Source organism: Tympanuchus pallidicinctus, unplaced genomic scaffold, assembly GCF_026119805.1.
Source record: "Tympanuchus pallidicinctus isolate F22 unplaced genomic scaffold, pur_lepc_1.0 scaffold3, whole genome shotgun sequence".
Classification (NCBI taxonomy): Eukaryota; Metazoa; Chordata; class Aves; order Galliformes; family Phasianidae; genus Tympanuchus; species Tympanuchus pallidicinctus.
Window position 1 is genome coordinate 93,253,963 of NW_026294747.1, and position 24,831 is coordinate 93,278,793.

Below are 24,831 nucleotides of genomic sequence, written 5' to 3' on the forward strand. Positions count from 1 at the left end.
TTGTTATATTCTTCAGTGTTACTAAGCATGAGAAAGCATGTTCCTTTTGTTGTTTTACAGCTTCTGTCTGACAGATTCATTCAGTGCCTGCTATTTTCTATATTACGAAAAATAGTGAATGACCTTTCCTTGTTCACCTCTCCTACTCCGCTCATGATTTTCTATTGCTCTCCCTCACAGTTATTTCCTTTTTCAGGCAAGGGAATCCTAGTCTAACTAATTGCTCCTCTTATGGCATATACTCCATACCTCTAATATGTTTTGTCACTATCCACAATGCCTTTTCTGAATCCATTGTAACCTTTTTGAGATGGCTGCTTAAAATATCCAATATGCACAGTATTTGAAATTATAGGGGAGCAAGGTAGCACTAAAGTAATGTTCCCATTTTCTTCTCTATTTCTTTCCTAATAGTTCCTAATATTTTACTGCCCCTTTTGAGCATTGCTGGATGCTGAACAGACATTTTTGAAATACTACTCAAAATGAGTCCAAGAAACCTTTCCAAGTATTAACACTAGAGAAGATCTTATGTTTCTATCTGCTTAGTTCAACTTTTTCTTCCAATTGTTCAGGACTTTGTTCACTACTATTTTGCTGTGAAGTTCCTCCATGCTGAAAGATTATTCTGTAACTCTTTGCTTAGGTTTACTTCTGAGCATCTTGAAAAGCTTTGTGTCATCAGTTTGAACTTATCATTCACTTCCTATTCCGTATTATTTTCATTATGTTGAAGCACACAGGTCTGCATGCAGTTCCCTGAGGAGCTAGTAACCTTCCTCCACCAGCGAAACTCCACTTTGCATTTACTCTTTGTTTCCTATCTTTTCAGCTGTACCATCAATATAATTTATTATCAATTTCACCAGTTCAAAACTTAACACTGGAATTTGAAGCCTGCAGTTCTCTGAAGCCTTCCTTGGAAAAGCTTAAAAAAAATAATCCTACTTGTCATTTTTCATTTCCTAGTATCAGCAATAAGTTTTCTATAATTTGACAAACTTCCTTTAAGCCTGAGATTTTAAGAAGTTTGATGGAGTTTATCATATTTTCTATTTTCCTCAATTTTTTTTAAATTCTGTTTGAAGGATATATATTACTTCCAAACACCTTATATTTTGCTGCTTAAGCCAAACCAGCTTTTCTTTTAAAGTCTTTTTTGATAAGTAGTTCATGCATTTTCTAAAGATACCTTTGTAAGACTTGAAATATTTTGCCTCTTTAATTCTTTCTTTTAATTTCTTTTCCGTGTATTCTTTGTCTTTAGTTGCAATCCATATGCAACTGGAAAGAACCCACAGTCTATTTCTATTATGTTCTCAAGTCTTATGATCTGTAAACAATTCTCATGGTTGTGCAGTGGGTTTGATTACAGGGTTCCAGCTAATGGAGTAATGAAATTACTCTGTCTGTGTATCAGCGGCCTCCTAATGACCTGTGAGCTTGCTGCCAGTTTCTACCAATTTTGATAGAAAAGTAGATCTCCAATGCTACTGCAGTTTCATGGACATTGTCTGTTTTCCTGAGAGAAACCTCAGCTGAATGACTGCACTGAGCTGAAAGTCAAGAAAGGTAAAACTGAGATATTTTTCTGTTTGGCAGCAGATAGTTACACAGAACTTGAACAAGTTCTGCCTCTTTCCTAGTAGGAATTTTTGCAGGGAACATAGGAGAGCCAAAGATTATTCCTGTGCTGGAAGAAGGTTTGAGAGACAAAAAACACAGATATATAGTTGGAGTTGACAATACTATTAAGATGTGGATCTAAATTATGATTCTGTCCAAGAAAGTTCTGTAAGAAAGGCAGACCAGAAGTCCACTCACTGTGACTCTATGTCACATTATCTGGTGAGACAGATACTTCTAACCCCTTAAAAAAAAAACATATCCAAAGATACCCCATCTTCTGTACCACAAAACCCAAAAGAAAATGCAGGGGGAAGGCAGATGTTGGTGTGCTCATCTCTATATACTTCCACAGATTTCTTGTCAAGGCTCTGGCCTGTTTTGGCTCATGCGTTTGCTGATACAGGCAGGAAGACTCAAGTTGAGCCTGATAGCAAAATACTGCAATATGGAAGGAGATTCAAACTTCCTACGGCAGCCAGATATCTGCTAGGAGGGGATCCCTTTTGGGGTGCCCCTAAACTGCACTATCAATGCTTGGAGCCAATAGTGGGCTTTAAACAGGCAAGCTCCTTTAGTAGAAAGTCTTCTCTGATTTGTACTTCTTGTTCACTTATATGCTGCTTAATCCCATGCAGGATCACCCTGCTAACTTGGAATAACTAAAAAAAAAAAATCAACAGGACTAAACAACTTGATAATATGTGCTAAGGAGAGCTGGCATGATTTGCTTGTCTGTAGCTCTTAAAAATGAAACGCTCCATCAGCAGGCTTCCTCAGTGCCATTCAAGGTGATGTAAACATTTACCGAAAATCTGAATAGGGTCATATTTCTGACAGTGCAGGCAAAAATTCTGACCTAGTTTAATCAGTCACTGTGCTTTTCTGGTTGTTCTGATTTGTTGTTCATTTACGTTGGGCAGCTGGACAATAGGATTTTGCATGGGCCACAAACAATGAAATAAAACAGCAAGATGTACTGTATTTTACAGAAACATAATATAAAGGGCAGCAGGGGACTAGTCAAAGCCCAATATTCTGAGACTGTAATTTTTTATCACTAGTTTATTTCCTAAACCAAAATGTTTTTTAGTATAAATATTGGATGAAAGCAAAGCTGCACCACATTTGCTGTCATGGAGGCAAGACCTAAACCAACTTTTTATTAGAATTAAATTAATATGGCATAAGTAGTTTTATAGTTTTAGCATTTTATTATTATTTATGTTTTAACTGCTCTCCATAAATAGGACTGTTCCTTGCTTCTTTTTGTTTTTACTACTAATAAAAAGTAATAGGCATAATAATTCAGGGTCTGTTTACATTTCCAGGCACTTTTGTTCTGTCATGTTTACCTACACAAGGAAACATACCGAAAGCCAGGCTGCAAGAAGCTTCAGCACAAAATACAGGGCCACTTTTCAACCAAACTACGTGCTTGTGATTGGAAGGAGCCTAAAACAAAAACTTAGAATTAGGGTTATTGATGAAAGGCCTTTTCAATAAAAAAGGCAGAGAAACTGATGCAAGCAGAAATCTACAAGGATTGCTTTTCAGTTTCATTCAGTGCATTGCTGTAATTACATTAAGTATATTAACAGACATACTTCCCTAATTGCAATCTGATTTCCCAGAATACTTTAGATTGTGCAGCAAAATAACTGTGTGTTAGCCATGAAAGTAATATTTAGCAGTGACAACCTGTTGCAATTCATTTAATAATAAAAAGAATTTTAAAGAATGGAAGAGTGTCACCAATCCCACCGCCAAGAAGCTGAGAATCTCAAACAATCTTTTGAAAACCCATAAAACTGCTATGTGCTTCCAGGATCCTCGATAACAAAGGAACGAGAGAAGATTTCCCATGCTTACAAGTGAGAGGATGTGGCCTGAAACAGTGTATATACATTTTAATGTATATTTAGCACTAAAGTGGAATATATGGCAGGAAAAAGGTGACATTCTGAAATTAGTAAAAGTTTTTCCTTGGACTTCCCTGGAGCCAGGAGTTCATTCAGTGCACATTGTGCTACCAGTCGATTTATGCATAACAGCCTGCATTTAACTTCTTCCCAGTTAACCCTTGTATTATAGACAATGTCAACTTTCACCTACACCAGCAATCAGGGACTGTATTTCCCTGGCTCTTCATGTTGTCAGCGTCTTCTATGAACCCTGCAACGCCCTACAACTTCTAAACCACCTTGATTTGTCCTGACTTGATCTCTAAAATTGTCCTCTCCTCTTTGCCTTTTTGGGTAAACTAAACAGATTAAGCTCCCTTAGCTAAAGGTATTTTTTCTGAAAATCTCTCACAATCTTTGAACAGCAGCTACCTAATGCAGAGGAGTATCTTTCCACTTGCCAATAACATGGCACCTCTCTGAAGTTATGGTGTCCTCAAACTCAAATCCTCGTGCCTTAATGAGCCTAATGGCTCTTGACAAGTAAATTATGTGAATTGCATTAGGATGTTATCATTATCTATATGTACTTATTCATTTTTTTCTGTGTTCCAATAAAGGATGTAGTGCTCCTTTCATACTTTTGTGCTCTTTATGAGTCACAACTATGAGGGAGCAAAGCGTGATTTTAGTGATTATTAGGCATGTTCTATGAAGAATTGCATCTTTATCGCTGAAAATTCTGGCTCCTTTTATTCCACTAACATCATGAATTGTAACTGAAACTTATGTAGTGACTTCAAAGTGCTTTGCATAAAGTCTGTATGGGCACGTACATGTTTCTGTAGCTTATCAGCAAACCTGAAGATCAGATTCAGCTATTGACAAAACAAGTACACACTTGGATTTGACATCTTCCATGAGATGGGATGGGTCTGAAGCTGTAGGAGTCTGTTTCTCTTTTCACATATATTATTACAGCCAGCACCACCACAGAAGCCAATAGAATAGTTACATAGGCATAGATTTACTAAAACTTAGAAGAAAATTAGGCCCTAAGTCTCTTTTGCCTGAGTCATGTTTTAGTCATTGATCATTTTATCCTCAATTTGGGATGAGCTTCAGTGGAATTTTGTACAGCCTTGTCGTGTTTGCAATCTAAAAAGAGGTTAAGGGAATAGCCACACTGGGAGGAGTGACAATATGCAAATGACTTTGCAAAGCACATTCATTCTCCATAGAGTTGTAACATGTCCCATGTTTCTCATTAAGGGTTCTTTGCAAAATCTTTTTTTTTTTTTTTTTCCTGACTTACTGGCAAATGTTTACTATTTCCAGATATTTACTGTATTTAGCATCAAACTGTAGCTGGAATCACAGACAGCTGCTGAAAACAGTGGTAAACAAGGAAAAAAACTGCAAACAAATAAGAGACATAGGTGGAAGCAGGGGATCTCACACCCAATGTGGCCAAAGGCTGGGAAATTGCTCATTGTTTTCCTCCCCAGCACTACTGTTTCACAGTGTGTGCTGCTCCACTTTAAAAAAATAAATTATGTTCTGCAGTGCTGTAAAACTAATCATAACTTAAGCATGCATACTCCTACAGCATTCAGAGAATGAATGTTGCTATTAGTAAATATATATATTGACACGGAAACTCACCTTTCCAAAACATTCCAGCCTTAAAGTGCCTGACCTGCAAATGCTGTGTTCAACATGGCTGCTGATGTGGCTCAAAGTCAAATGTCTGCTTCTTTAGGATAAACCTTGGAAAGTTATAGAATCACAAAATCATTAAGGTTAGAAAAACCACTGAGATCATATAGTCAATCATCAATCCACCACTACCATTCTACTAAACCATGTCATTCAGTATCCTTTTCTTGAAAACCTCCACGGTCAGTGACTCCACCACCTCCCTGGGCAGCCTGTTCCAATGCATCACCAGTCTTTCTGAGAAGATTTTTTTCCTAATATTAGACCCAAACCTCCCCTGGAACAACTTGAAACTATTATCTCTATTCCTTTGAAGTCCAGTGTATCATCTTTGGCAGTTTGGGCTCTACTGCTGTGGGTCTACACATAAAAGAAAAAAATGTTCGTGTGAGATGCCTGGTCTCATTTTTACACTGGAGATTCAAATCAACATTCAACAAGATCTAAAAAGTTAGTTTAACTGCTCCCAACCTCTAGGAGAGTCTTTAAACTTTCAGTGAAATTTTGGATCAGGAGTTACATATCAGTTTTAAAATGCAAATATTGGATTGGAATATCCTGTTAAAATACTTCTGGCTCATTTACTCATGTGTCTATGGTAAATCAATTGACTTTGCCCTATTGTGTTCCCAGAAAGAGAAGTTTCTGTCTGTTTATACTGTAAAGTTATTGATCTGCATAGTGTTTGTAGCTAAGGTACTCTGAGGAAGGCAGGGGAACCAAGAAGTGCAGCAATCATTCTTGCAAATTCACATTGGGTCAAATTATGCTCAGAGTCTGCTGAGGCCTAAGCAGTCTGCAAAGCTCAGAGATGCAGTGAAACTTGGACTGGAAAAAAGGAAGATCTGGCTGTGAGGGTGGGTTTTTGCAAGAGCAGCACATCTAATTTTAAGGTCAGAACCCTCAGGTGTCCTTCCTCTCTGCAACAGACACATATGCAGTCAAAGAGAAAATATGTTGACTGGCTTAGTGTGAAATAAACTGCCATGCACTGATGTAGATTTCCTTTTTGTGGAGTCTGTGGAATCATTTCCTACTATGAGAAAACACAGCTTCTTATTGGTAAATTGCTAATGCTTCATTTCTAGTGGTACTCTGGCTAGATGAGATTTTTCAGCAACCAAACAGCAGGCTTAATCCATTCCATCTGATAGAGTTATGCCGAGGACAAATTTGGTCCCTTGTGTCCATGTTGGAACTATTTCTTTTGGATGTTTTATTTCCCAGTCTTTCTGTTGGCTTTTATCTGCTCCATTCTTACTGACCTCTCTTCTTCTGGAATTCCACCAGCCTGCATCCAAATTTCATCTGCCCGACTTTGCTGAATTTTAGGAAATAAAGATTGAATTTATATAAGACAGAAATGGAATACTGGACTCAATGAAAGAAATAGGAAAGCTGAGGCTGACTGAACTGATTGAGATTTTCACTTTTACTGTTTCAAGGACTGTATAATCCAGAAAATACTGCTAGCACTGAAAAATACTTGGCTTTCTTTACTGTCTGATTTCCTTGCCACTCAGTGCCTATTTTCTACAGCTCTTCTTCCTCCAGGCCAAGATCTTTTCCTGTGCAGAACATGATAAGCACCATTTATTTATATTATTATATAAGCTCCTATATTTTTTGTCTAAAAATCTCCAAGTGTCTGGCACAGGTAACTGAATGGTATCATCCCTACTGTAGGGGAAGCAGACAGATCTGTGTGTTTCCTGCCCCGTGTCCCATCCATTTAACTATCATTTAAGTAGTTCACTGTTCCAAATGAAACTACATGTACACGCACAGTGGTAGATAAGAAGGATATAAACAGGTACTTGTCTAGGTTATTTAAATGCCTCTCTACAACACACTGGCAAAAGCATTGTATTTCCCATCCTATGACTTGCATACTCACTCATTTTAAAATGTACTATATGCAAGTACTCGAGCATATAAGCTTAAAATTCTTTCTGTGAGCATTCATGTGGATAGGAGTCAAGTACTTGGATGTTTGCAGAAAATGAAGACAAAAGAGATGTAAGTGAATATTTATGGAAATTGATTTTAATATGCACCCCATTCTGTTGGACTAATCATTAAGAGGCTGACTTTGTTAATGTGAGGCAGCTTGTCCCTTTCCCTGTGTGGAGGCATTAAGGGTGGGTTGCAGTAAGGCCACTTTCCTTTAAGCTCCAGGGCAAGGAGCAGGAACAATTGCTCCAAGGAGAGCAATTGCCTTGCTTTGTGCATTGCTGTGCCTGCACATTGCTACTCAGGTCTAGGTGAGAGCCTCAGGGATAGGTTAGTCTCAGAACCTCTGTTTAATACAATAGCTTCTTTTAAAAAAAAGATCATGTATTTATTTCTTCATCATATGACTAGGAAAAAAAAAAAAGAGATAAAGCAGACAAGAATACTCTCATTTATTAGGCTTAGGGAGCTCTGATGTTCAAGCTTGGTTCTTGTGGGAACTGAAGATAAGAGAAAAAGCTCCCCACTGCCAGATATAACCTCTGCAGCAGGATCTTCAGAAAAAAAGGGAAGTACATCTGAAAATGTTTTCCTTTGTACTGTTGGTTTTTTTATGTTCCTGGGGACTAGCTACATGAATCTGGGAATTATATGATAAACTTTGTATTTATGCCGTCAGTTCATATGCCTCTTATTTTTATTCTTGCTTAGATTCTGATCGCAGTACATTGCTACTTTTCACAGTATATTAAAAAAATCCACTTATACACACATGGGTTTGATATGTTTCATACCCTAAGGACCGCAACCTGGCCAAGTGATTAAACTTCAGCAATCAAAAGGAAGGGAGAAAGGAATACAATTATTACCACATTTTAATTTTTTTCTCTGTGAATTTTGTCTGTTGTCTGTACAGGTCTCTTCCAAAGTATGACAGGCAATTATTTGTGCCCAAACAGTCTTGAAAAGGTGTGGTACAGTTTTCTCCAGATTACAGATCAAAATGTCACCTAAAGCAAATAGAATGGTGGGATTGGTTCGGCAAGCACTGGAGATTTCCAAAGTAGGGAGAGAGCAGACATTTTGCTGTCCAAAACAGGGGAAAACACTGCTAGAAGAATGGAAAAGATTTTATAAAAGTGTGTTCCAAATATAATTTGTTTGGATCCTTTCCTTGTTCTTTCAGAAGATGAATTGTAGGTGCCAATATCAAACTGCGATCATGTTTGCTGTATTAACAGACTAAGTACAATAGTTTTTAACAAAAGCATTTTATAAACACATCACTACCACAGTATACTATGCTGTGAGGAACACACACAAGAATTTAAGACTCTTACTCTTACTCTATCACACTCCGACTCCTGAACATTACTCTGATAGACAGAGACATTTCTATGCTATGGTGAGTATTATGAACCATCTGTTCATTCAAAAAAAGAAAAAGTTCAGGTCCTGTAAAAGGTTTGCATGAAGTAGTCAAAAGTATGTACAAATGAAACCATCAAAACAAGATGCCTTAAGAAAGGTGAATTCCCTGAAGTCTCTCGGTGATCCCCAGAGGAAGTCTTAGTTTCTACTCTTCTCTTGGTGGTTTGTGTTTTTAAATACATGTAAAGCAGTCATATTCTTCAATTATTTTGAGATGTATGTTTTGGTTAATAAAATCTATGGATAATACTGTTATCTTCTTGTTCACAATTAACCAAATACATGTACTCAGAGATGATTTGCTGTAATGCCATGTTCTAAAGGATTTCAGTTAAATACAGGAATGTTCTCAAATGTTTTGGACATACATATAATTTTGGGGAAAGCACATTTTTCCAGCCTGTATCATAAACAATGATGCTCACACTTCTGCCCCAGGAAAAATATATTTCATTCTCTTGGGCTTTCACTGAATGAAGAGATTTTGAACAGAGCTCCTTAAAATATCAATGCTCTATATTACTCCCCAGATACAGATATAAATCTTTATAATAGTGCACTTTACAAGCAGCACTCCTGAGTCTTTTTTGATTGGTAATCACAGTGTTTCCTTATTAATACAGTAAAAAATGTAAAAGGCATAAACATTTTGCAATCTATCTGTTCCTTCTGTATGTATATATATCAGCTTCTTCTTTAAGCAGTCCTAATGTTTCACCCATCACATTTTTTATGGCTTTATATGAGAAGGAAATTGTACCAAAAAACTGAATTCAATGACAGCAGTTCTGTGAATAAGTCCATTTATCTTTGGTATTCTGAATATAATAAAAATGTACAAAAGTTAAATTTCTACACTATCATGGAGTTATGTTGACTGTTTTTAATGTCAAAAAGGAAGCAGAATTCAAACCAACAGCTTTTTTTTTTTTATTCCCCCTCCCCCAAATACCACCTGATCTCAGGTTACCTTTTCATTGAAAGAACTCGTTTAGAAATCTAAGGAATACTGCATGCTTATTAATTCTGATACCAAAAATCTGATCAAAATGTATAGATTTGCAGGAGTAGAAACTAATCTACATTAGGATAAAACATAAAAGTCCAGATATTCCTAATATTTTTTAAAGCATAATATGTCATTGTGCCATAGCTTTGGTAAAACCTATGAAAGTTGAGCTCTGAAACAGAATATTTCTCTTACCCTCTAGTTATATAGGCAGCTTGTCTTTTTCTCACCTGGATTAATGCTATGTTTGTGTTTGATGGGGATCTGTGCTTGCGTAGGCTCCCATAATCTGACACATTTCTGGTAAACCTATGTCTCTGCTGCCATTACGTTGTATTTCTAGAAGTATTCAACCACTTTTTGCAAACCCTCATTTTCTTACCTCCTTTATGCATGTCTGGTCAACACCTGTAGGAAACTGTCTTTTCTGCTGGAAAGGCGGAGCAACAGTTAGTGCTTATTTGGGCAGGAGTGTGGGGAGGCACAGAGAGATTAAGAAGTGTTTCATATACAGTTGTCTGTTGCCTGCAGAGGTGAACATTTTGAAGATCAGAGATCTGTGTAGGTGGAATAAAACACAGTTTTGGCAAAGTCAGGTGTTTGTACAATTCTCATCTTATAACATTATTTTGCCATTATTGCTATCACAGTCGGCTTTAAAAACAGCAGGTAGCCTATAATATATAATATAATATAATATAAAATAAAAGCCTATAATATAAAATATACTATAAAAAATATATATAATATAAAATCCTTGTTCTCTCCTCAGGAATGGCAAACACTTGGTTGAATTGCTTGGTCCAGTTTCTGAGACAACTTTTAACGTCTATGTAGCTCCTTGGATGGCAGCATTGGCCCTATACATGTGTAAGTTCAGATAACTTCCTCTGACTCTGCTTCTTTGGGATATAATCAACAAAACTACAGATTAAATTGAAATTTTTAGAAACTATGAAGACTGCTTAGCCCAAGTAACTTTCATACCAATACTGAGTGCCTTGGAGTGTAATAACTCAGAATAAACTGTTCACACAAAGTGTCTTAAAAATAATGTCCCACGTTTTACCTGAAGTGAATGGACTATATCTAGACTATCCCACATTCAGTTTAATAATTTTAAAAGCCTCCTTCCCTTGCAGAGGATACCACATATCTTCCAGATCTCAGACCTGGACATTTTTTCAGGTATAGATGTACATGCTGAAAAATAAGCCAATTGCTTATTCTCTGCCTTTAATGGTTTCTTTCTTACTGGATCTTGGCGTGATAGTTAGGGTTCATCACAGACTTCTTTTTAATTCAGCTGTTCCTGTTATATCCCATTTTCTAAACATCTTGTTGTTCCTGCTGCTCTTCTCTTCAGTCTCTTCAATTTGTCTACATCTTTCATAAAGTATGACACTGAGAGCTGACACAGAAGTACTGCTGCGCTAACTATCAACAAGGAGAGTGAGACAATTTCTTCCCATGTCTTACACAGGATGTTCTGGTTAACACATGTCAGAATGAGATTTGTTATTTTTTTGTAGCAGCATTACATCATTGGATGAGAGATAGTCGATCTGCCGTCTTCCATGACACCAGGACCTCGTCTATGCCATTAGTACTTGGCTAATAAAATACCACTTTGTGCCTTGGATTTTTTTTCTCTAGAGATCTGCTATTTTCTGCCTGTCTCAAGTAGATTTTGTTTTGTTGACTTAGAGTCATAAGAGACAGTTAGGGATGGATCTCTGAGCACACCAGTATTAAGGAAGAGCAAATAATGACAACTAAAGATTAGGAAAAGCACTTGCTCCTGATGGTGCATGACTCATTCCAGCAATGGGTTATGTCAAGGACTGGAGTCTCTACCAGTGCTTCCATGGCTTTTTTTCTCTTCTTTTTTCCCTCTGAATTTTCTAGATACTGTAGTGACTATAGAATCAGACATGGGCTTTCTCAGGAGCCAGGTTAGCTATGGATGTTGATGTTAGCATGTATCCTGAAAGATGGTGATGAAGCCAGCCAGAGCTAAAGATCAGAATGTGCCACAGTATCTGTTACTTTGCATGAAAAGAGGGAACAAATCCTAGGACTTTGTTCCAGAGCACCAGGAGCACTGCTATCCCAGATAAAAGCAGAAATATTCTGATTTTTAGTCACATTTAGTCTAAGTTACCATAAATCCCTGATCATAAGTACCTTTACAAATTACACTGTATGGGAATCTAAGCTGCCCTTGAATATTAATAAACCAGACTAACCAGACCAATCCTATATTAAGGTCATGTCACACACTGCCTTGCCTGGTGATGTCAGGATGGTTTCAAGAACAGTCTTCTAAGCACCACATAATTTAAGGCCCTGAATGATAATTAAAACTTTTGGTTCCATTAATGTACATGTTTGGGAATTACTTGGAGTTCTGTAAAATGCTGGGCTTTTGTCTGTAACAAAAATATCAGTGAAAACTCGTAGGTGCCAAAGGCTTTGCATGTTCTGCCCCCAGCTTTGGAGCATGGTGCCAGCTGAGACTCAGAATGTTAATTCCATAAATGCCTCCAAGTCAAGAATACAGGCGTGTTTGTTTAATCTGGCTTTTCCCGAACAATGGTTCTGTTTCTGGGTGCATTCTCTGAAGTGCACTGAGATTTTTTTTAACATGAAGAGCACCACATACGTAAATGTATAAAATATGCGATGTATTTTTAATGTGCAGAGATACATTTGTCTTCATCATCCTATGCAGAAAGGGAAACTTGCATTCATTTGATTCCAAGAACTTGAAAGATTTTCTTATGCTAGCAATGAATTTAAAAAAAATCAGCCCCTTCTAAACTTGTATATTACATAAATAATGAACATTAATGCAGTTTCAAAAATGGTAGCAATCATTTCTCAAATGTATTGTTATTTTAATACCCACAAGAGATTACTTTGATTTTCTGAATAATATCTAGGTTTACAGCAGGAACTGCACAGACTATGTGAGTAATATGAGACCTAATTATGTTATACCCTGAAATCAATAAGCATTTGCTTTTAGAAGTGAGTTATTGATGTCACTTGAGCGGAATCACCTTACTCAGATTCACAGTGCAAAGTTGGACATACCAACTTTGGTTGGAGGAAAACTCAAGCCTTTCCAAGCTAACCTGACATTTTGTTGTTGTTTATCTTGCTTTCACTCTCACCTTCACCCTCCCCCTCTTCTCCTGCTTGCATTCACCTGGCTGCCTTTGCTCATTTGCAAATCTCAGCTGAACACTTTTTTTTTTTTCTTAATTTGCAAGAAGAAATGCAAATTGCTAAAATGCAAATGCTGGTAGTGACAAGAAGCTATATTCAAAAATATGATATAGGACTTTACTATAGAACCAATTGTGTCTGGGAGAATGACAAATGAGACTTCTATACTTTAAATGCTGTATTTATTTCACCACAACTCTCCATGTGGACGCTCTTACTCAGAAGTAAACACTTTGTGGTTTTTTTTTTCCAGTTTGGGTAAACTGCTTTCAAATCAACAGAAGCTAAAAAAGATACAGTCATTCATTTTACTCACATGTGCACGCACATTCACATCCCTATGATGGAAAAAGGGCTTATATTTTCCAACTACAGTGGTTTAAATTCCCACATTACTATATATTGTTATAATTTCTAATGTAGGCAAGCTCTTATACTCCATATGGCTTCCATATGCACAAAGCCTTGGTTACTGAAGATGGATGAAAGCCATATTGTTTTTTAATGCATGTGTTGAGGAAAAAGAGCTATCACTAACCTATGAACTGATTATATCTGGTATACTTAAACTGATGTTGTAAAAGCATAACTACAGTTGCATAAAGATATACCTGTAGCAAAAACTTTAGCTAAGATGCAAAGAGTCAGTAAAAGCACTCCATCTTTTTTGAAAAAATTATATTACTGGCAAATGTTAGGTTATAATGGTCTTCCCTCTGGCGGGATATGGTTTTGCTGATGCAGATTATTTTACATAACAAAATGGCAGAAGCCATATTAGAAGTGTCCTTTTGCTGGTAAAAGTGTGACCACAGCAGGAAGTGTTATTGGTGGAGCTCCACTAACAAACATTTCCTAGAGCAGAGTAGGCTGCTGGGTCCATTTTAGAAGGTGTTACAGAAATAGAATGTTAAAACCATTGTGAGAGCAGGGAAAAAAGAACCTTCCTTAAGGGACAAGGAATATGCAAAACCATGTGGAGACAGTCCAATAGCTTAGGACTCCTTGTCCTCTTCTGCGAGACTCTGAACGGAAGAAAAAGCAGACAGCATTGGTTTCAGTAAGCTACAACATAGCCTTCCTGTTGCAGCCACCATCATGGTTCTTCTGAGGAACCACCAACAGCTCCTGAGATGAGATGGTGCTTAGAAGTCTGGGAGCTTCTGTCACCTACTTGCAGCCTTGTTTTGTGACAACACCTTCTTCTGCTGAGACTGTGGTGAGAAACAGAAAGGCCAAGTAACAGAGAAAGTGAACATGTGGGGAAAGAGGTGCAAAATGTGCATAGGAGTGCTTCCTGTATGGCAGGAGAACAAGCAAATATACACATTCAGGTGGCCTAAGTTCCTGGTACTGGATTTATGATCTTGCAGAGCATGCAGGAAAAGGTCTGCTGTGAAGCAGGTTATTTCCAGTCATTGGTACACAGTGAAAATATTGAAGTACTTTCCCTAGAAAGTCTCTGAAGGAGAATTTTGGTTCAGGAATCAATAATCCTTGTTTTTCTTCTTCTCGATCCTGTTTTAGTATGTAGATAAACGCTGTCTTGAGCCCAAACTAAAGACTGTCATCACATGTTGGTGTCAGCATACAGTAGAGCCTAAATCCAACAGAAATGCTCTTGATCTATCAGCAACACGAAAGAAATATTACACCCTAGTGGCAGCAAGAGTGGGGAAAAAAGCATATAAAACATTATTATAACATTTCCTGTGAAGGAAGTTGGGAAAATATTATGACTGGTAGCTGACCAGCTGCTTTCATTTAATATTTTTCTAATTTGAGTCACTGTTGGTCAAACAAACACAGCTTTTAAGGGATTTCCTTCAGTGCTAACAGACTGTTGGGTAGTTAGTTGAACAGAAGCTTTGCAGTGCGAGCTATGATCAAGGAAGCATGCCTTTATTTTAAAAAATAGTGCCATGATGGTACAATTAGCTGTTCTTGAGGGGGGCAAATTTTCAAAACCTGGGATCTGGATCACTCTTTTCATTGTCTCAGTGCTTTTGCAATTGCACACCTCTGGGGGACTGGTTTTGGACAGTGCAGACTGGCTCATAGCAGTTCAAATCATAATGGAAAATGGAGAAATTTGGTATTGTGGCTCTGCTGAAGCTGGAGTGCTGACTCTGGGCAGATCTGGAAGTGGTGGCTGTAGATGGAGGTGCAAATACACTGCCTCGCACCTGCAAAAGGGAAGTCTGGGACTCAGCCCTTCTAAAATTATTCCTGGGCACAGAATGGCCTATTATAGAGGAGTTTTGAAAGAACTCTTTTTAGGGCAAAAAATAAAATTTTCTGGCTGGCTGGTAGCAGAGAGTCATAGACAGTCTGCCACTGTGTAGTCAGTGCCCAATGTGCTGCTTATTCTAAGTTGAGCTGGTAAATTGCTTAGTGTTAATAATTTGTTGTTTGTTGCAGTAGTGTAGCTGTCTGTCTGCTTGTGTTATTGTGGCTAGTTAACCGTTCTCTTCCTGAGAGGTACTGCCCTCCGTCCTCACCTTGACCCTACTATTGTTACCAGAGCAAAGTTCTGCTCGTACAACATAAAACTTATGCTTTGCAAAAATTTTTCAGAACATGCCAAACCCAATCCATGCTGAAGTCAGAGAGCTGGCTTCAGCTTCATGTTCCTAAAATCTGTAATACTGGGATTCAGATCCACACGCTCCTCTAATGTTCATAACCAAAATGCCATGGCAATGTGGCTCCTGTATTCAACAAAATTATGGTTTGCTGCAGATGTTTATGAGTGTATGGGCACAGTTAAGAAGTTTGATGCCCAGTTTCCATTCTGCACGGAGGGATTTGAAGAAAAACCCAGGCACCAAACCTATTTTAGTATCTGTGAAAGCTGTTTTGGGGTATTCAGAACTCCTGACTAAATTCACCCTAATGTTAACAAATTGTGTAATGCCATCAATTTTATGTGCTAAAGGGAGAGGGAACAGCTAGAAACATATGCCATCTTGTCTCTGTTTCATACAGTACTATTATGATCTGAAAAATAACTCTATGTCATCTTAGTTTTCTGATATTTATGCTCCATCAGTATGTCTGTAATGCACTGATTACTGATCAGTTAAGAATTTAAGTGATATTTTAATTTTGTTTAGTAATCTGAAATAGAAGCAGTCTGGTATCTGAAAAGCAAAATGTAAATGTCCCAAAATCTTTGCTAAAGTCTTCAGTGGTGAAACTACAGCTGTTTGAAACTTCTGAGACAACTGGTATGTTTGAAAATAGCATAAAGGAAGAAAACAAAGACAGACTTGTGAATTGCTGGAAGCAAGCGCCAGGAAGAACAGTTTTCTGCCCACATATGTCCAGGCTAGGATGAGAAAGCACACATATACAAGGCCAGGAGAGCTAATCTTAGTGAAGACACTGTAAGTCTGACGATGTTCCTATTCCAACATTTTGTTAAAGCCAAAGAGTTTCTAAAATTTGCTACCACAAGCAGAATTTTGTCCCATTAAACTGTTTAATATTTAAAATTTTATAAGGCCATTCTTCAGCGAAACAACCAAGTTTCATAAAGAAAGAACAGTATTTGGAAATTATGACAAATTATGAATTTCATTTTTCAGAATATTCTCAACTTTTTTTCTATTTCCTTATTCATTTGCTAAAATTGCAACCTAAGTTATCTATAAGTATTAGTAGATTTAAAGAAGGAGAACATATTTGTGTCTTAATGTCTAGTCTGAAGAAAATATGAAAGAAGGGACGTGTAATGGGGGACATTTGCCGTTAATGAGAACATTATTTCTGGTAGGCAAAAATATGGTGATGGTCACAGAATCAATAGTACAGACCACAGCACTTTTGGGGATATATATTTCTGGTAGACCTTTAATTTGATGTTCAGTCTTTGGGCACTAAATATAGACCAATCCTAATGCCACCAAGTGTAGAGGGTATGACAAAGTTTTCTACCCACACCAATTTTATACATACTTCGATAATGGCAAGATTCACCCTGTAAGTGGCACGTTCTTAATTTTTCATCCTCAATTAAAGGAAGGAGCCACACACTTGTCATATTAAAGTTTTAGATTGTGTTTATTGAGACATATGGATATTTACTATGTGCAAATGTTGTGTTTACTGTGAGATGTTTTCATACGCATATTTGTGATAGTGATAATATTATTATGGTAATTCCTACATAAATGTGTATAGTGTGTTTTTGAGTGTCTCAGGAAGCAATTATTAGTCGTCTGGATGCTAATCACTTTGGAAATGTAAAATATTGAACTGTGTGCTTAATCATTCATTTGCATGTTGATTTCACATAACTTTTTTAGGAAAAGTTCAAAGCAATGTTAAGTTTGAGTTGAATAACCTAGGCAGTGATCTGTGCTTCAGTTTATTGGGAACATTTATGAGAAGGCTTCTGAGGTGAATCAAGCTCTTTGAGGAAAATATTTTGCAGGCTGGCAGGAGCGATAATTATAGCATCTAGAAGAGGGGTTAGAGTCTGACCTACGAATATAAGGAGATGATCTGAAAAAGATACCAAACAGCTTGGAAGCCTTATATTCACAGATGATTTTATTCTTAGTGTGCCATTGAATTAAGCACACTGAGGGAGTATTGCAATGTTTTCTCTTTTTTTCTCTCATTAAAAAGTCAGTTCCTTGAAATAAGACAAGGGAAACTTTTGGTCATAAATACGATCTATTTATCACTGGTCACAGCCTCATTCTTACTAGAAGGAGGTGGCAAGGTTTGAAGATCAAGCTTTGTCCCCTGAACTGGTCAAGTTTTGATTCCCTTGCTTCAGTGAGGCTATGTATTGTCAGTTTTCAACATAGCCACTAAAACACTGTTTGGGCCTAAGACTCCCTAAAAGTTACCCTAAACTCATTAATGTAATGTTAATGTGAAGCATCTGAAGGGCATATCTATGCCAGTTTTTCAGTTTGGATTAAACTGTGCCTTTCCATAGAAATCAGTGATTCTAATCATTCCTGCTTCTGTCACATCAGCATATATCTACAGCACTGAGGACTACAGTTACACAGCCTCATGGCTGTGGGATCATGACCTGGAGGGAAGACAGTTGTCTAAGTTATTGACTGCATGCTATGGCTCGGTAAGCCTCAGTTACTGGAAATTTCTCTTCATAATTTGAGTTGACCTTGTTGCTCCCTTGAGATAGATTTCAAGACTGTGCTTAACACCCATAAGTCAAATTGTCAGGAAGCCACAGACTTTCTTTTGCCTTATGGAAGTTGATTCCCAGGTCCTTTTGCAAAGTACATGATAATGTTATAAACTTTGCAACTCTTAATGTATGTGCAGTTCTTAGCATCCACTATAATTTCAAATGAGTAGATAGGGAATGGAAAAAAAAAGGGAAGTCACAATAATTACTGATGTCATTCTTGTTATGCCAGCCAAGTTTAGAATGAGCTTGGCTCACTGTCGAGAGCAGAATTCCTTAATACGTTTGTGTACTTATCAGAGTAGTGGAATACACATAAACATTGTTTTGCAATGACCCATTTTATCAGAGCATTCTTATCACAATATCAAATGGCAGGCTTTATATCAAAGGATTTATTTTATACCCTACTTTAATGTAGTCATTATCATGATTTATCAGATACTTTTTAGCATTCTGACAAATAAAAAAATCTTTTGAAATTAGGGGCACATCACCTTAAGCACTATACAAGTTATTTGTCTTTTTAAATAACGTTCAGGATGCGCACAGTTAGGTAAAACTTGTAATCTTTGAAAAACAAACAACAAAAAAAGGTAAAAATCATATTAGGAAGTGAATGAAAAAATCTATTTGTTACATTACAAACTCTTTTTGTTTTGAAAAAGATGTGGATCTCATATTGGCAATTCTTGGGTTTCTGTGAATTTAGCAGATGGAAGAAAAATGTATGAAGAATTTAAAGTCAACAGAGAGAATAATTTACATGAAAGCTTTGCTTTTAAAAACACAAGGATTCCCAGACAACAAGACAAGCACATTGAAAAAAATTTCCATGGGATGGAAAGATTTCTTATTTGTGGTCATTGGTCAGAGTGATTTTTTCAGTGTCTTATCCTTGCTTTAAACATGTGGGTAGAGTAAGATTGGTTGGCTTATACACATATTTTTATCACGAACACCGAATCTTAAATGTGGGTGAGTCCTTTACAGTATATCAGGCTATGTCACAGCACTGTAGGACTATAAAGACAGGCCAGTAACTCCAAATGTTTCAAAATGTTTCAAAATTGATTAAGGTTGAATGCTCCTGAGAACCCTATATTTTCATACTTGTACTCTTGATTAGATGTTTGATGGCAGCCTGGAGAGATTTCTGTTGTTATCTGATTACTTTTTAACACCTAATTATCACTTCACCAAAGAAATTGGGTTGGGTGATTGAGAATTACTATGTATAAAAGATTTTTTTAAAAAAGAAATTAAATGAATTATTTCCCTAATAGGAATTTCTCTAGTAAAGGAAAATCAAAGGGCTCAGGTCTTTGCAGGAAAAGGGTAGTTAAACTGAATACGGAATAAAAATGTACTCTGATTTTTTATACCTTTAGTCTTCTAATACAATATAGTAGGAAAGAGTACGAACTGAATAAGAAGATTGCTCCACGGCAATCTGTACTAGTTGAAGAGCTAAGTGAGACCCCTCTTTCATAACACTTCAGAGGTGTGGATGAGTATGGATATACCTTCTTTTTAGTGTAGGAAGCAGAATGGATGTATTCCAGTTTCTAGTAATTTTTGTCTTTATATTCAATTCTCTAGTGAGTAGATCCAAGCTAAGTGAAATGCTTCTGGGAAGGTGCTTCTTTCGGGAAATCTGGAAAATATTTTACTCTTAAATCTGACATTGGAGAATCACATTATCTTCTTTCTATTTCCACAAACTGCATTCTCTTAGGCCATTTCTAGAGTCTTTCTAAAACTTCCAGTTTTCCAAACGTTTTGGCCTATAAACCCAAATAATCTGGGCAAGAGGAGCCGGGGTACTACTATGTAGCAGAACAATTCCGCAGATGACAAGAAAAAGAAAAGATACGTATGTTTGCACTTAGTTTGAGAAAGTACCAAGTTCCTTATGAAATAAGAAAGAGTTCCTGGGGAAAAAGAGGAAGGAACATTCAGTAAAGGAGTATTTGTTTTGATTCTGACTTGTAGGGGAAAGTGTACAACCTGTGTGTAGAATGCTCTTCCATGTTTTGGTATTGGAAATATTTGCAGTGAGGATCTTAAATCCTCATTGAAATGTTTAAGACTTAATGTCTAATTGAATGTTTAAAATTTAAATTGAATTTATATATGTTTTTCACCAACAACTAAGTATTTATTTTGCAAGGAGATGCATTTTTTAGAGGAAGCCTCCTTCATTATTGCTGTCTTTTCCATGACTGTTTTCTGAGAATATTTTGGTTTTATTATACTGTACGGTTCTTATTCTTCATTCTTATACTGCAGTGTTCTTAAAAAGAATATATGGATGGTATGGCTCTGATCATCAGCTTTTTATTGTCTGGTGTCACAAATTGAGTAATCAGGGATGGGAACAAAACTTATTCTGATGGTGTTGTTGCACTACTAAGAAGTACGTGCTTGATAACACATGCTACCTGCAGGAAAAGGCTCTGCAAGGAAAATCATATGCTTTTCAATACCTATTGGAACTCCACATTTGCACTGAGAAGGCAGCATTACATTTCACATCTTACTCAGGAAGTCTGCTCCTGAAATGCTTTTTATAGAAAACAAAACAGAACTCAAAAAACTATTTCCTGGACTCTTAGGAAAGAACGATGGGAATAGAGTTAATAAGTAGGAAGTTCAAAACTCACATGGAAGAAAAATCGCAAGGGGCTAAACTGACTCTATGCCTATTATTTAGTCAAACAGTGTGAAAAACACATGATAATGTGGAGTCAGACAATACCAAGACACTCTTTCTATGGCATGTCATGTTAAACTTGTATTATGTGAACATTGTGATAGTCTAATTCATACTGTGGTAAAGCAAAAAATATTGAGTGAACTGGAAACATCTTCATCTCACAGCAGTATTCCAAAGCTGGTAAACAGCTGATACTCTTCCATTCGTTTATTAACATTTCCAGAAAGTTAAACAAGAAAATAACAGTAGCTAAGATTATTTTGAACTTGGTGGGGGTCTAGATGTCTACCTTTTAATGTGACAATGAAATCCTAAACGATTTGGTGGGAAAAAAATGCCCCCAAGCTTCCCCACTATTGCACTTACCCTAGTTAAAAGAGGAACTGAAAGGAGCTATATCTAATTTTCTTTCTACCTCAACTATTAAAGCTAATTATTTTTAAGTTCAGGAAGAGGTACATGGGGCTTAATGAAGAGTCAAATTATTTAAGGGGCTGCAAGAATAGACAGGAGGTTATTTTTCCCATTTACTTCTTTTTCGATTTGTCAAAGTAAAGTCTGTAAATCTAAAGCCTTAACAGACTTCTTTCTTTCTCTTTTTGCAGCTATTGTTCTGACAGTCTCTTCATTTTCCTTTATTCTTTTCTTTTCAGTAAGCAATGAGAGTTTTGTCATATCTACATCAAAATAAAGTTCCAAAGCAATGTTTAACAGGAAATGGAAAGAAAGCAATCTACTTTGCCACACTAACTTGATGCTTAGTTTTCATACTTCTCTAATTTGTGACTTTTCTCTTTGATCACCCTAATAACATTTCCTTAGACTATTAAAACTAGAAGCTAGAAAAACGTTAGTGGAAAATTATACTTTTCACCATTTATGCTACCTGTTTAAATGTTATAGTTTGTTCATTTTGGACTGTGAGAAGAGGCTGATCTTACCACCATTTTACCCTAGGGTTATGCCTGTGCAAACCTCTTGAGAATCATTTTAAAGAGGTGATATGAGGTAACAGGCTTTGACAAAATCTACTTTTGAGCCAAATATCTTTCATGAAGTGGGATGGGAGTTGATAGCAGTATTTTGTTGCTTATTGTTGCTTACAGTACAAGGAAGATGTTGAGAGCTTGTAAGACTAGGGTAACACTGATATACTGAACCCTTGCTTTATATCCACTTCTTCTTTCTAATTCTCATTAGTACCCAAACTCTGTCTTGTGTGAGGCTCTGGCATATGGACATGCTTAAATTAGCCTTCATTCTGACCTGGAACTAGAATATGGAGTAAATGGTCATTATTATTATATAATTATATAATAATATATAATACAACAGTAATATTTTTTTCTTCAGTACTTTTAACACTTCCAAGTGATTAGATAACCAATGTCATTTACCTCCCTTTTCTACCTATAAACAAACGTAAATGTTCAAGCATACGAATATGCAGTGTTCAACATAAGTGAAAATATTACCTCCTAGTACAAGAGAGACTGACTTATCTGATCAATGTCACAAATATAACAAAGATAACGAGAACTACTTGGAAATATTTATCTTTTCACTTCTCTGTCAACATCCTTAGAGTTGTATGCACTGGGTATTTTACATGGTGCTCTCTGTTGGCTGCTGTTTGACATAATTTACGAAACAGTCTGTGTTTCAATGTAGTCTGTGTTTCAACGTGAAGTGTTAAAGTCTCTGAGTATCTAATACCTTTAAAGCAAACTCCACTCATTTTCTTGTTTGCTTTTTATGGAATCAATGGGCTGAAGTTTACTGCTTATAAAGATGGGGGACTGGCAATGGTAGCTAAAGCCAGCTATTCTGTGAGCCATTAGAGAGTAAGCTCCTCCGTGCAGCACTGCCAATGTAATACAGCCTAACTGGCAGCTCCTTTGCTATTTGTTCCTAGACTGCTCCTCAGCAAAGGATGCCAGTGTATTTGTTTTTATGATATGGGCAAGTGGAAAGCAAGAGGGGGCCACCATGGCTATTTCCATTTGAGATGTAAGGCAAGGTTTGGATGTGGGTACACAGAATGAAAATCTAGTGCAGTGACCATCTCTGAAAAGAGAATCTGGTGTAGAGGAGCTTTTCTGTTCTAGTGCTGATTTTTTTTTTTTCCATTTCGTATAAGTTTACCATTTGAGAATCATTGATACCATGTCCTGAGGGCATGCTTTGGCTACTGTAGCTGACTAGATGAAGCATGGCTCCCTTATTAACTTGTCAAAGTACGATGCAGCTGCATCATTTTCTCAACCATTTGCTTAACTTAAATAAAGGTTGGTGGTTAGGCTTCTGTTGCTTTGTGCTCTCCTGCTAATTATCAGTGTATTTGTTTTAGAGACAATTAGCCACCTGGTTCATTCTCCCATTGAAGTCAGGTCATCATGAGTTACATCTGCTTTCAGGACTCTTCAAGTCCAAGACATAATAAAAAGATGATGGCTATGATTATAAAAAGCATGCAGGGTTGGGCATAAGTTGTATAGCATATTGAATTCCCAAGGAGGATTGGGTTACAAAGTTCTTGCAGTGGCTTACTTCTGTATGTCACAGAAGATGAATATGAATAGCAAACAGTTCTGTAATGCCAGAATCCATTAAACTCGTGGATGGTAAAAAGTGTTTGCAAAGGTAGATTGAGAAAGGCGAGGCAAAGTGAGAAAGGCAAGGCAAAGTAAGACACAATACCTCCCTTTGGCACTGTGGTGAAACAACAAAAAAGCGACACATAAGCACGTCTCTCTGCATAGTGCATTTGCATAAAAATAAAAGTTGTTCAGACCTGTGGGTGTTTCCTTTTTAAAAATGTGCTATATAATGTGGCATAAGATTATGTGTGATGCACATTTACTTTTATAATCCCATATGTTCTGGTAAAACTCTGTATTTTGAAGTAAGATTTTATTACTGTAGAACCTCATTAATTCTCACTAATGACTGGGAGACCCTTTGCAAATTACAGGATTTTGTGTACAATCAAATGCCATTAAATGCATTACATTGCTAGATGTTCTTCTGCCTTACAAGGAGGAGGAGCTGCAGACAATCGTGCAGTTTGTGCCTCAGCTATGTTTGGTCTGGAGATGGGGTTATGAGATCATTACAGTAGGCTTAGGGTGCTTGCTGAAGATGCTCATGTAAGGCTAGCTCTGAAGAGGATGGAGACCTGTATGAAATGAAAAAGCAGAAGGAGACCTGATGGCAGATTAGCATAATTTACTGCTGTTTCATCCTCTACTGATTATGAGTCATAGAAGGATAACAATTCTGATTTTTCTGGAGAGCATAGATGTCAATAAACTCAACTAACAATTTGCAGATATCAGTGAGGTTTTATCAGATTCAAAAGGGCCATTGACTTAGAGGCAGGAGCAAGTCTTCTAGTAAACAACATTACACTTACTCCTGAAAAGCTTATATAGACAAAAGCATTCAGATTTACTACAGTATAGTACAGATGTATGCATCGAGTGTAGGTGAAACTTAGTGATCAAAGCAACTTTTTGCATTTGTAAATGTTCTGCTGAAGATATCTAGTGAATGAGTGCTCATTGGTTGGTATAAAATGATGGAATATTTGAAACTCTTTCACCTGTTGTGTTATGGTGTAACAACAGCAACTCAGCTATTAAGATATGATGTAGATCTTCATTATAAACTTTTTTTTTAAACTTTTTATGATTAACTTCACCTCAGAAATCAGTCCTTCTGAAACATTTCCTGTCACTACCTGGATAGAAGTTTTACAGACATTTTGTAATTGAAAGCAAAACCCTTCCACTCTAATAAATGCATTGAGAAAGATGCAAATATCAGTCTTTAAATGGGGCAATGTACAAAATATGTGGATGTTTTAAGAAAAGGTAATGCAATGTTTGGAAGTTCAGGTCACCCATAGAAAGCAATAAAGGTATCATGTAAGTCACTGAGGAAGGCACAGAAATGACTGGATTGGGGAGAAGGATGAACAGCAATATCACAGTTCACCCACAGAGAGACTGGAAAAGAAAGAGATGGGAGACATGAAGGTTAATAGTTACGTGTATAATCA